Here is a 13,078-nt window from a genome sequence, read left to right as displayed (position 1 = left end):
AATTGATGCAAATGAATTACTGAAGGGTTTTTTGAGGTCGCTAAACACAAATATGTCACCAGGACTAACTCCCGGAGCACCTGATTTTCAAGGTCAATGAAAGGCGCTAGTGAAGTTTCGAGGGTCTTTGGTACTACATTAATGCAAACGGATTAGTTATAGGTTTTTGGGTTGCTGAACACGAATACGTGATCAGCACAGACACAGGAGCACCTGGTGCCCAAGACAGGTTATCTTCTGGAGTTGAAAACCTGGAGTTATCTTCTGGAGTAATTCATTTGATTTCTCCGAAACTCCAGAAGATAACCTGTCTTAGGCACCAGGTGCTCTTGTGTCTTTGCTAAACACGTATTCGTGTTCAGCAACCCCAAAAACCTATAAATAATCCGTTTGCATTAATGTAGTACCAAAGACCCTCGAAACTCCAGGAGCCCCTTTCATTGACCTTGGAAACCAGGTGCTCCGGGAGTCGGTTCTGATAGCATATTCGTGTTTAGCGATCCCAAAAACCCATGATAAGAACAGATACTACACTTTGATCTTAGCCAGAGGCCGAGAAGCGATGGAGTTTAGTTCTAGCAGCCGTAGAGCTAACATCGTTTAATAGTGGCTTGTGAATTTAACCAATATAATTTAAAAGTTGAACAGTTTTTATTGTAAACACAACTGTAAGTAGAAAAACTTAAATTTTTAAAAAAGAAATACAGTTTACATTTCAACGATCTACTCAATCGAAACCTGAATATTGCCTTAGAACAGTTGAATAGTTTTTTACTATAAACACACCTGTAAGGAGAAAAACCTAATTTTTAAACAAGAAATACAATTTACATTTCAACGATCTACTTAATTGAAACTTAAATATTGCATTAGACAAAAACTTTAGTAATTAGCGGTACCTTTAATAGTACGGTTAATATTACTATAATGGATTTAAATTGTCAGGCATGCCATAAAATTACAATACCGACAGATTGTAGCAAACTGGAATGTTCTGCATGCAAAACAACATGGCACGGTGTTTGTACTCAACCCCAACCCTTAAAATTTTCACCTGCAACCTTGTTGATATGGAAGTGTCAAAATTGTACCACAGAAGCAGATGCTAGCACAATGCATTTCAACGCAATTATGGCTTAGTTTGCTAATTTAAATAACGCTATTGCAACATGTAACACTTGAATGTCTGACTTACATAATTTAGTAAATTCTCAGTCGACAAAAATTGACGCTTGCATCTCGAAAATAGCGGTTCTAAGAAGAAAAAACGAACAACTAAAAAATTAAAATCCAGAAAATAGAATCTTCTCCTCCCGAAAATATCCTTATAGAGCTGGCTGATAGAAAACAAAGGGAAAAAATGTTTTACTCATGGCTGTTCCAGAAAATACAGAATCCGATGAAGTTAATGCACAACAAATATTAAATCAGGTAGCTCCTAACTTACAAATAGCTTCGCATCGCCGGCTTGGCTATCCTCGCCAAGATATGAAACCAAGGCCGCTGAAAGTTACTATGATGTCCAGTGAAGATGCCTTTTTTGTTCTTAAAAATAAATCTAAACTGAATCAAAACTCAAACTCAAACATATATATAAAACAAGATCTGACACCTTGCCAGTCAAAATATCTAGCTGAATTACGAACAGAGCTACAAAGTCGTATAGATAATGGGGAGAAAAATTTAACGATTAGATACATAAACAAAATACAGTCGAACCCGCTTATTGGAATTGCTATCGTGCCAAGCAAAAGTATTCTTATAACCGGGATATTCTAATAATCCATCAATGGTGGCTAGTAGAAACCTTTCGGAACCTCAAATTTCTATTCCTTAAAGCGGGATATTCCTATAAGAGGTATTCTATTAAGCGGGTTCGACTGTACCTATAATTACAAGAGGAACAACCAAACGTGGTAGAGAGGAACAGGAATCACCTAGACGTGAAAAGGGACTCAAGACTTCAAAGTCTGCTTTATGTGGGGCAAACTCATCTGTACCTGAATAGCAGTCATTCAAAATAGTACACATTTTGGAACAGCCAAGGATTTGCCAATCTGGATAAATTTGTTAGAGATTACGATGATTGTTCGGTTTTATGTCTTACTGAAACATGGCTACTTAATGAGTGTAATAATTCGTCAATTGTTTTGTCATCCTATAATGGTATAAGTAGTCCTGCTTCGAAGAAGAAATCCTTGGGCAGAGCAAGCGGTGGTATCTGCATATTTTATAAAAATGTATAAAACTGTGTAATTTTAGAAAAAAACACCGTGGTGGCTATTTTACAGACTGGTTTCTCCTTCGGAAGAGTCTATTATTATTTGCACAGTATATTTTAAACCGTCCTTAGATATTGTGTATATTCTAGAACTTTTTCAAATATCTCTGTCGGAAATTCTAGAAAACCATTTCGATGTTCCACTTCTAATCGGCGGTGACTTTAACAGTAGAATATCAGATATTGGAGAAGTTCCGCCAGAGATGCTGGAGGGCACAAATCTATCGAAGTATCGTCTAAGCAATGACATGGTTTTAAATGCTAAGGGGCGCCATATTATTGACTTCATGAACACCAACTCTTTATGTCTACTTAATGGGAGGACTGAGTCTGATACACCGGCACAATTTACTCACATTAGCAAAGCTGAAAATAGTGTAATTGACTTAGCATTTATCCAGAACAGTGCAATACCTATTATCCAAGATTTATGTGTAATGAACCATAACAGCCCTTCTAACCACTTTGGTATACTGGTAACTTGCGTTTCCGACTTTTTTCGAGAAAGTCGTTTCAAAAAAGCACTTCCTACCTATACAAAAAAAACTATATATCAATGGAATACTGACCTTGCCTTTTTCTAAATTATAAATATTGATGCACAGGAACTATACAATAATCTATTGTCAGCAATTAAAGAAACTGCTTCGCAATTACAACTTTGTAAAGAAAAATCTTTTCCGTCGTGTATCAGGCAAAGTCCTCCATGGTTTGATCATGTATGTACCTCAGCTAAAAACAACATGAAAAAAGCCTCAAAACAGCTAAAGCAAATAACTTTCGCGACCCCTATAAAACAATGACATAAAAAAAGCCTATAGACAAATAATTAAAAAGAAAAAACATATATATTTTCATAACCTGTATTCTCAACTTGCAAACAGCAGGGACTCGAAAACATTCTGGTCAGTGATTAAGAAATTTCGGAAAAATCACAATACTTCTTTTATCGATGTAGACTGTAGACGTATGGGAACAATTTTATTCGAATATAATATATCCCCCAAAACTATATCATAATGCCCGTTTTTTTATGCAAGACATCCCATTTTTTACGCTATTACAACCAGTGACGAAATATAGAGTCCTAAATAACTGTCCCGATCGTAAAGCACCTGGAACTGACATTATTCCTTATGAATTTTTAAAAAATCTTCCAAATAATTGGATACTGTATTTAACGGGCATGTTTAATAGAATACTGGAAACAACCATTACGCCGCATAACTAGAGTGAAGTCATTTTTACTATGATATTTAAAAAGGGCAACAGAGATGATCCAGCAAACCATAGAGGTATTGCCTTACTTAATTGTGTTGAAAAAATATTTACTAATATTTTGTTAAATAGACTCAGAGATTAGGTTGAAGTAAATAATGTCTTCCCGAATGTCAGACGGGTTTCAGGGGATCAAGGGGTTGCATTGATAATCTATTCACCCTCACTTCTGCTGTAGAACTGCAACTACGACTGAAAAAACGCAAAGTGTACGCTGCCTTTGTAGATTATAAGCGGGCTTTTGACTCCATTATCCATCATTTGCTGTGGCAAAAACTATTTGGCCTTGGGGTGAGTTCTAAAATAATAGCCATTTTGAAAAACATTTATGATAATGCTAGGATGTGCATCAAAACTCCAAACGGCTACACAAGACCATTTGATATTTCAACAGAAGTTTTACAGGGTGAACCTTTGAGTCCACTATTATTTAGTTTATTTATTGCGGATATAGAACAGTTTTTTATTAGTCAAGGATCAAAAGGTATCTCCATTGATAGCCAAAATCAAATAATAATGCTATTGTATGCTGATGATTTGGTCATTATTTGTGACTCGGAAGTTGAACTCGGTAAAAATTTAAGTTATCTAGAAAAATACAGTAACAAAAACCAGCTAACTGTAAATGTTGGCAAAACCAAAATTCTTCCATTTGCCCGAAGCGGTCAAATTGGCAATAAAGGCGTTAAGTTCCTATATAAGAACTATATAACTTAATACTATATGAAAAAATAGAAGTTGTTAACAAATTTGTATATCTTGGAGACACCCTAACCACAACATCACTCTTTAAAGCAATGGCCGATACAACAGTGGCAAGAGCAAAACACGCAATTGGTAACGTGATAGGTTTAATGGCTAAAACCAAAATGAATTCTTGGACATCTCGTGTGCAACTTTTCGATTCGCTAGTTCAAAGCCTTGTTATGAACTGTGTGCCCGTCTGAGGAATGAGATATGCTGACCAGTTAGAAAGAATACAAATAACTTTCTTTAAAAAACTTTTACATCTCAGTATCAATACACCTGATTATGCTGTTAGGTTGGAGATAGAAAGAGTCAAAATCTCTTTTACTATTTTCAAGCTAACTTTAAATTGGCTCATCAAGCTATCGTAAATGCATGATTTAAGACTTCCTCTTATTTTTTTTTCTGCGTCAGCTTCAAATTTTAGCAAATAATTCAATAAATACGAACAGATACAACTGGGTCTCGCATCTTAAGCAATACTTTCAAATATTAGATTCTGAATTTTTTTGGGATGAAAACATCTCTAATTGGCTATGAAAAAAACAAGAAAATCATGTTAAAAAAGTATATGGATATGCTTCATCAAGAAGACATTCGAGCAGTTTTCATGTCAACATTCTCAACTTTTTACAAACATTTATCCGTAGATACCTCAGTAGAGAAATATCTGGAATTTCAAATTCCCATAAAATACAATCGTGCCATGGCGCAACTTCGAACATCTAATCGCCATGTGTTAAAATTTCCTTATAATGGTATAACTTACCATACACGACCATCTGAAATCTGTACTATTTGTAACACAAACAAGTTGGAAACTCTTGAACATTTACTGTTTGAATGCCCCATTTACAGTTCGATAATAATAATAATAATATCGTATGGCATTTTTGCCGGGGAGATCCTTTCGGATAGTTCCAGCGCCAATTACATCTTTAACCCTGTTTCAAGTAACTAGTGTCGATGTATGGTAGCCTCGTATTTCCGTGAGACTGTGTAAAAATATATGTATCTGTAATAAAATCAGGCAATAAAAAAGTACTCTATCAGGGGTCTGTAAAATTATCAATGACTCGACCTATAACAGTACAAAATTTTAAGATTCCACTCGATATTTACATTCAGACGTGCCTGGTATAATGTTTTAAAATATGGGCAGTCAACCAGATGAAGTTTTCATCGAACTGTTGGCCAGTCCATGTGGACCAACGGCCAATGAAAACATCGGATATCGTTGTTATGACAAATCATAATGCGTTATCTTTTGTCGGCAGACTTATTCATACTTAGGGTGCGTGGGGTAAGATTATAACAGTATTTGACTGGCTTGCGGAGTCATAAACTAGGGTATCAGATTTTCGACCGTCCAGTGCCGAAGGCACGGGACAAGGTAGGCAAATTTGTATAATATTTTATTTTTAAATTGCGGATATGACCAACAAATTTTTGGGAAACAAGAATATTTTTAGTCAAACCAGAACTGCTACAGCGTTCAGTTAAATTAAAATTTCAAATAGTGAACTGCAAGTAAGTTTGGTCGTGACTTTATCAGTGTTTTTTCTACGGAAAGCATTTTAAAATTTTACATTTTATACTTTTTTTGTTTTTACGTGATATTTTTTACGTTTTTATACGTTTGATACTTTTAAAATGTTGCGTTCGTGGTGCGAAAATAGTTCTACAGCTGAAGAGACAATGGAACCCTCTAATCAATTGGAGGATTTACAAAGGTGTGTAGTAAAACGTAAGCGACATTTTCAATACCTTTCTGATGATGCCAAACGTCTGCTAAAAAATGTTTATGAAGGACTTTGTACTGAATTGTCTAAATCAGAGGCAATTGCAGAAACATGTTTTTTAACCAAAGTGCCCAAAGCAACCTGCTACAAGATTATAGGAGAAACATCTTCTTCTAGACAGAAGAGAAAGGATTGTGGCAAATTCAGAAAAATAGAACCGCACTTAATTGAACCTATAACCAGAACAATATACCAAATGTATGCGGCTAACATTTTTCCAACTATTGAAAGCCTTCGAAGTGAATTAGTTCGAAAGGGCATTCTCTCATGTTCAGCAACAACACTTCGATTATTTCTTAAAGCAAATAATTTTAAGTACAAAACAATAGACAAGCGCCAGACGCTAATGGAAAGTACTAGAATAATTTCTTTAAGAAATAGTTATATAAGACAAATAACTGAATATCGAAAAATGAAAAGAAATATTGTTTATTTAGATGAGACCTGGTACGATACTCATGACACAGTGAAAAAAAGTTGGACAAATAATAACAAAAAGTGTTTCAACTCAGTACCGCCCAATAAAGGAAAGAGGATTATAATTTTACACTGCGGTGGGGAAAATGGATGGATCGACGATGCATTATTATTATCTGCAAAACAAATTAAAGACGCGTCTCTAGATTATCATGACGATATGGAAAGTTCAATTTTTGAATCATGGTTTGAAAGATCTCTTCTTCCGAAATTACCCCCACATAGTGTGATTGTCATGGATAACGCATCATATCATTCAAGGTTAATGAAAAGAATTCCAAATAATAGTTGGAATAAATTACAAATTCAGGAATTTTTATTTACGGAAAATTTGTATTTTGAGGCATCATATACCAAACAGCAATTGTTGGAGGTTGTTCATAGCAGACAGTACGAAAAGGAATATGTTGTAGACAACTGTGCTCGTAGTAATGGGCATACTGTGCTTAGACTTCCTCCTTATTATTGTACATTGAACCCAATAGAGTTAATATGGGCTCAACTTAAAGGAAACATAAGGAGAAGAAACGTGGCTCCTAAATTTTCTTCTACTGTTCTCCAGTTAATTAGAAGAGAAGTCACAAAAATCACAGAAACCAACTGGAAAAATGTAATCAAACATGTGATCGGAGTGGAAAATGACTATCTTAAATATTTACCAACATTAATCAAAAAAATAACTATAAATTTAGATGATACGAGTGATACAAGTGATAACAGTGACTCTGAGTAGATACTAAGTACAAAGAATATTATAGCCCCTAGAAGAAGCTTTTATATGAAACAGATGGTCACGTTTATAAGCAGGCTTGTTGACGAGGGATGTTGCGGCCGCAGTGCGGGCGGTGGTGAGATGACGGTGACTACGGACGTTGTCAAATATATGCACCTCCATAGCACCTACTCAGTTGGAACGCAAAATTCTATGCTAAAAGGTTTCAGGGCCGTACCCTTCTACTCACGTCTCTATTCTTTGGTAAGTACTTCATTTGAATTAGGTGTTAGTTGAAACCTTTATTTCTCTTGTAATTGGAGGTATTCTCGTTTTGCTTATATATCTTTGAAAACAGGGTATAAACACAGTTCTTGATAGGACAAAAAGGTACAAAGTTCTTATCTCCCACCTCCACTAGTTTCATTCCTTTTTATTTCACAACTTAATGTATTTTCCATCTTTTGCGTTATTCTGCCGGTTATTAGCGAGCTCATCACTGTATAGTTTAATGTAAATATGTACATTAATAGTTATTTATGATATAAGTGTTAAAAGTAAAATTTTTAAGGCATGCATGTGAAAGTTTGCAGAATGAGCGAAGCGAATTCTGCAATTTACATGAGTGCCTTAAAAATGTACTTTTTAACACGTATATCATACAATATTTTTTTCTACAAACGTTATAAATGTATAAAATACAATATTTTTGTTAATTGCTGAAACCGTGAAACCTATGACGCGTAAAAGGTAAAACTGGTTGTCTACACTCGAGGGGAATGTCTAAAAATTCTTGGCGAAAATATTATTCCGTTACATAAACTTGTTTTTTTTTCTACAAACGTGTTAAAAATGCAATAATACAGTTTAAATTAAATTTTAAAAAACCTTTTAAAAAAAATTGCATTTTTAACACGTTTGTAGAAAAAACTTTTTAAAATACGTTCACCGATAATAGCCATTTTCTATTTATTACAATGACAGTAGTTGGTACTTTACTTATAATTTTTCGGAAATGAATATAACATGAATTTACTATTTGTTGTTGTGTTTTTTACAATACATAATTTAGACAGCATTGGTAATAATAAACAACCAATTATAACCAATACATAACTTAGACAGCATTGGTAATAATAAGCAACCAATTATTCAGCCGAGTACTCGTAAACAAAATGTATATTTGTAAATTATAATTTTAATCTCGAGTAGTTGATAATTATATTTTTTTATAATTAAAATAAAAAAGGTCGTAGAAAAAGTATAGTATTCTACCGCATGTAATGGCTATTACTCACTCTGGGGAATTACGACACTCGCCTTCGCTCGTGTCGCAAACTTCATCATCGTGAATAATAGACACCATTACATGCTCGTTGAATAATATACTATTATTGACAATGTTTTTATATATGTAGATATTATTATTTTACAATAAGTTCTGCTCAGTCGAGTCGATTAGTGTTATCACTTTCGAGAAATATCACAGAAGTTAATAACGCCGATATTTTTTATTTAAACTATATTTTTATAAACTATTTTGTAAAATATTACCCACATAATAATAATATACCCACATAATAATAATATGCCCACATAATTTGGGGACATGCGACGATCCCATTTACACTTGTCCTAAAATCAAATGTTTGCAAAATAATAACTTTTATGTAATTTAAAATTAGATATCTACGCTACTGTTCAGTAGAATATTATCATGGTCATTTTAACAGTGTTGCCAATTTCTTAGTATCTTATCTGCTCTTCTTAGCGTAAATTTTCCAACGGAATTAAACGCCGACCATACACTAGCCCACAGGGACCGACGGCTTAACGTACTCTCCGAGGCACGGTGAGACGGCTCGTGTCATTATTGGAAATGAAAATGGTTTGTCTTTGGCAGGGATCGAACCCACGTCTACTGGCGTATGAGGCCAGCGTTTATGCCGTTACCCACGGCCGCTCACGTTAAAATATTTAACAAAAACAAGATTACCCCTAAAAATGTTAAACCCGTCTGTCAGGCGGTTAGTTACTGTTTCCGTCATTGATTTAAGCTCTTAGTACTTACGGGTTAAAATTTCTTACCATGCATACATTGTTCCCTTTTTACTGCATTCTACCCAATGGTATCCTGGTAATTTCACCCAATCTTTTTTAAAATGTTGTTTGTAAACTTTCTTCCTTTTAGCTGAGCTAGAGCTAGGTCCAAGTTGGTTTTGGTCAGTTTCAGTTGCACTACCACTATTACTATCACTCATCATTATAAAATCTTTTAACGAATACGAACACCTGTTTGGCACACTTATAATATCTTAAAAACTAAAGATACCTATTATCGTTTTCGGGGATTACCCGACAGGAATAATCAAATTACCACACATTCAATGCGCGACCTTGCCATTTATTTATACCATTAAGCACGATTGACGATGTTGTGAAATGTTGGGATTCAGTTTCGTGGTAAAAGTGTTTATGCATTCTCATACATTATACATTCCTTGTTATTGGGTTGAAAATTTTTAGTGGCATAGTTTTTGTGACATAAGCAAAATTTGTTTATGCTCACTTTGTTATCTGTAGTTTACAAATAATGTTTAATATACCTTTTTTTTGTCACTATGTCAATAAGTTAAAAAGCATGAGATTTTGCAATAAAATCATGAGAGCATGAGATTTCCTTGGAAAACATGAGATCTCATGCTTTTGCATGAGACCTGGCATCACTGATTGGAAATGAAAATGGTTTGTCTTTGGCAGGGATCGAACCCACGTCTACTGGCGTATGAGGCCAGCGTTTATGCCGTTACCCACGGCCGCTCACACAGTTCGATGAAACCAGTTAATATGGCCCCCCTTAATAATTGCACCGACCTTATTGGTTGTCTTAATAATGTAACTATAATATATGTGAAAGCAATTTCAATATATATTTGGAATATCATAAAACTTAGATCTTTTGTTTTAAATGAATAAGCTTCAGTTTCTCCTTCATTGGTGTTTATTAAAGAAACCAAGTTCTCCATTTCAGTTAGCGATAGCGATTAACTTTTGTTTAAATTTGTTGATAATTACTTATGTTCTAGACTAGTTGTTAGTTATATTCTGTACTTCAGTTTCTCCTTCATTGGTGTTCACTAAAAAAACCAAGTTCTCCATTTCAGTTAGTGATAGCGCTTAAGTGGGAAGTCTACTGTGACAAGGGAAAAACCAGGCCGATTTTCCGGATTATTTTTTCCAACAAAATATGACTCGTACATTAAATTAAATTAAAGCGTCGTCTTTACTATATATTAAAGTATTTGTAAAAAAAATTTCAAGTCTAAATATTTAAAATGGCCGTCGTGGCACTCCTTCAAGCGCAGGTCGGTTTTTATTTAGGTGCCCAAACGGTGTACATGAAATCTCACGTCTGGGTGATCTGAAACAAAAAACAAAATATGGTTATCATCTACATAGTATTGACTATCGTCTGACGGAGGATTTTGTCGATAAAAAATTTTGGGGCCGAAAAAAAAATTCTTAAAATTTTTTTCTATTTTTTTGCCCAAATTTGATGTTATTATTGTTTATAACAATTAAACAAAAAACGATATCAAAAAAATCCTCCGTCAGACGAGAGTCAATACTATGTCGATTAGATGATAACCATATTTTGATTTTTGTTTCAGAGCACCCAGACGTGAGATTTCATGTACACCGTTTGGGCACCTAAATAAAAATCGACCTGCGCTTGAAGGAGTGCCACGACGGCCATTTTGAATATTTCGACTTGAAAAATGTTTTACAAATACTTGAATATATAATAAAGATGACGGTTTAATTTAATTTAATGTACGACTCACATTTTGTTAGAAAAAAAAATCCGGAAAATCGGCCTGTTTATTCCCTTGTCACAGTAGACTTCCCCCTTAAATTTGTTTAAATTTGTTAATAGTTACTTATGTTCTAGATTAGTTGTTAGTTATATTCTGTAACTTACCAAACTCATTGTTATAAAACTGTAGTTTTTAAAAACAATAAATGTCTATCTATCTATCTATCCCAAAAACCCATGAATAATCTGTTTATATCAATTTAATGCCAAAAACCATCGAAACTCTAGAAGATGACGTCCGTTGAAGGTCAAGGTCAAAGTAAAGTTCGCCATTGGATAGCCAGGAAAAAATCCTAGACTACTAGTACTTTTCCATGATCCAAACTTCTACATGTTGCAGATAACCAGTAACTCAGGGAATTGGAATACCCAGTAAATCTTATAATTTTCCGAGTTTGTGCCTCTATATCTTGAAAATCCTTCATACGATTGAGTTGTGCCCATGAGAACTTTTTATCAGGATGCTTCAAAGAGTATTTTCCCAAAGTATGAACGAAATCCACTGGGACCTAATTTCCATAAGGTTTGTGCGGGGTACTTTACACAACTTAGCTTACAAACATCTTACTAAACTACGCTATATTAAAAAAAAAACTCAAAAATTTAATTCAAATTATACCTATTATATCTCAAAAAAATGTAAGTTTTGAATGAAAACTTCTATTCGTAATTTTACAGAATTACTACCACTATAAGAGGATATTACTCAAGCTTAAACGCATATACCTATTACAATTTTAAAGGTCTTTTTTTAAATCTTAAGGTGTAGTCTTTAAAATGCTAAAAGTTATTTTACTTTAAAAATGAGATAAACAACTTTTTTTGGGAAAATTACGAGATGAAAAAATGTTACAAAAGACGAAAAATATCAGTTAAAAAAATGTTTGTACAAAGTCATCAAACCAACTTTTTTCTGTACAACTTAGCAAAAATATGTTTAATAACAGGATTAAAAATATTAAATGTTAAAAAAGAACCTTATACACAGTATGTCTGGGTAACTTGGAACCTATTGAAAACTTTTTATTACCTATCAACTTTACGAAAAAAAAACTATTATTTATTAGAAGCTCTGCATCGTATATAGAATCTAGGATGCAAGCATCAGATATCACATTTGATTAATTTTATACCTTTATATTTTTCACAAGTACCTACCTTGATTTTTCACAATATCGAAAATTGCTGTTTATTGACAATAATTGATATTTATTGAAAAGTTATTTGGGATTAAAAACAATGTTTTAATATGCAATTATGTATTTTGTCCCGTAGAACACGAATTTTTTGGTTAACAGTTGATCCGGATGTCGATAAGATTGTTATAAACAAAGAACTTGAGGAATTACATAACAGCGATTCTTAGCAAAACAAACCTTTTTTTTTTCTATTTTTTGGGTCATTTTAAGCAAAAAATGTTGTTACAAGTTTTTTCGTAGGATGCATAGAATATAAGAACTGTTTAAATACGGGATGTTTAGAAATTGTTGTTTCAAGTTGGTTCATAAATATATTTGATAGCAATGGAGATACGTGGATGATATACTAGTATGCTTTACAGGAACTAACAGACAACTTGACCAATTTCTATCATATATTAATTCACTTCATAATAATATTGAGTTTACAATAGAAACAGAACAGAATAACTCCATAAACTTTCTAGATGTAACGATTTCCAGACTACACAACAAACATGAGTTCTCCGTATATCATAAACCTACCCATACTGACACAACTATACACAATTCATCATCCCATCCTACACAACACAAATTAGCAGCCTACCATAGCATGATACATAGACTGACAGAAATTCCCATGACAAAAAATAACTTCGAGATAGAACTAAACATCATTAAACAAATAGCAGTAAACAACGGCTATAATGAACAAACAGTTAA

The 13,078-nt window shown here is 33.7% G+C and overlaps 1 pseudogene; it reads right to left on the bottom strand.

Moving 5' to 3' along the window:
- Positions 1-467: 467 nt before the first annotated feature.
- On the bottom strand, positions 468-564 carry LOC114339679 (U2 spliceosomal RNA; annotated as a pseudogene).
- Positions 565-13,078: the final 12,514 nt, after the last annotated feature.

This window comes from Diabrotica virgifera, chromosome 4 (assembly GCF_917563875.1).
Source record: "Diabrotica virgifera virgifera chromosome 4, PGI_DIABVI_V3a".
In the NCBI taxonomy this organism is placed as follows: Eukaryota; Metazoa; Arthropoda; class Insecta; order Coleoptera; family Chrysomelidae; genus Diabrotica; species Diabrotica virgifera.
The sequence above is the reverse complement of the archived record's forward strand: the minus strand, read 5'-3'. Positions and strand labels throughout refer to the sequence as shown.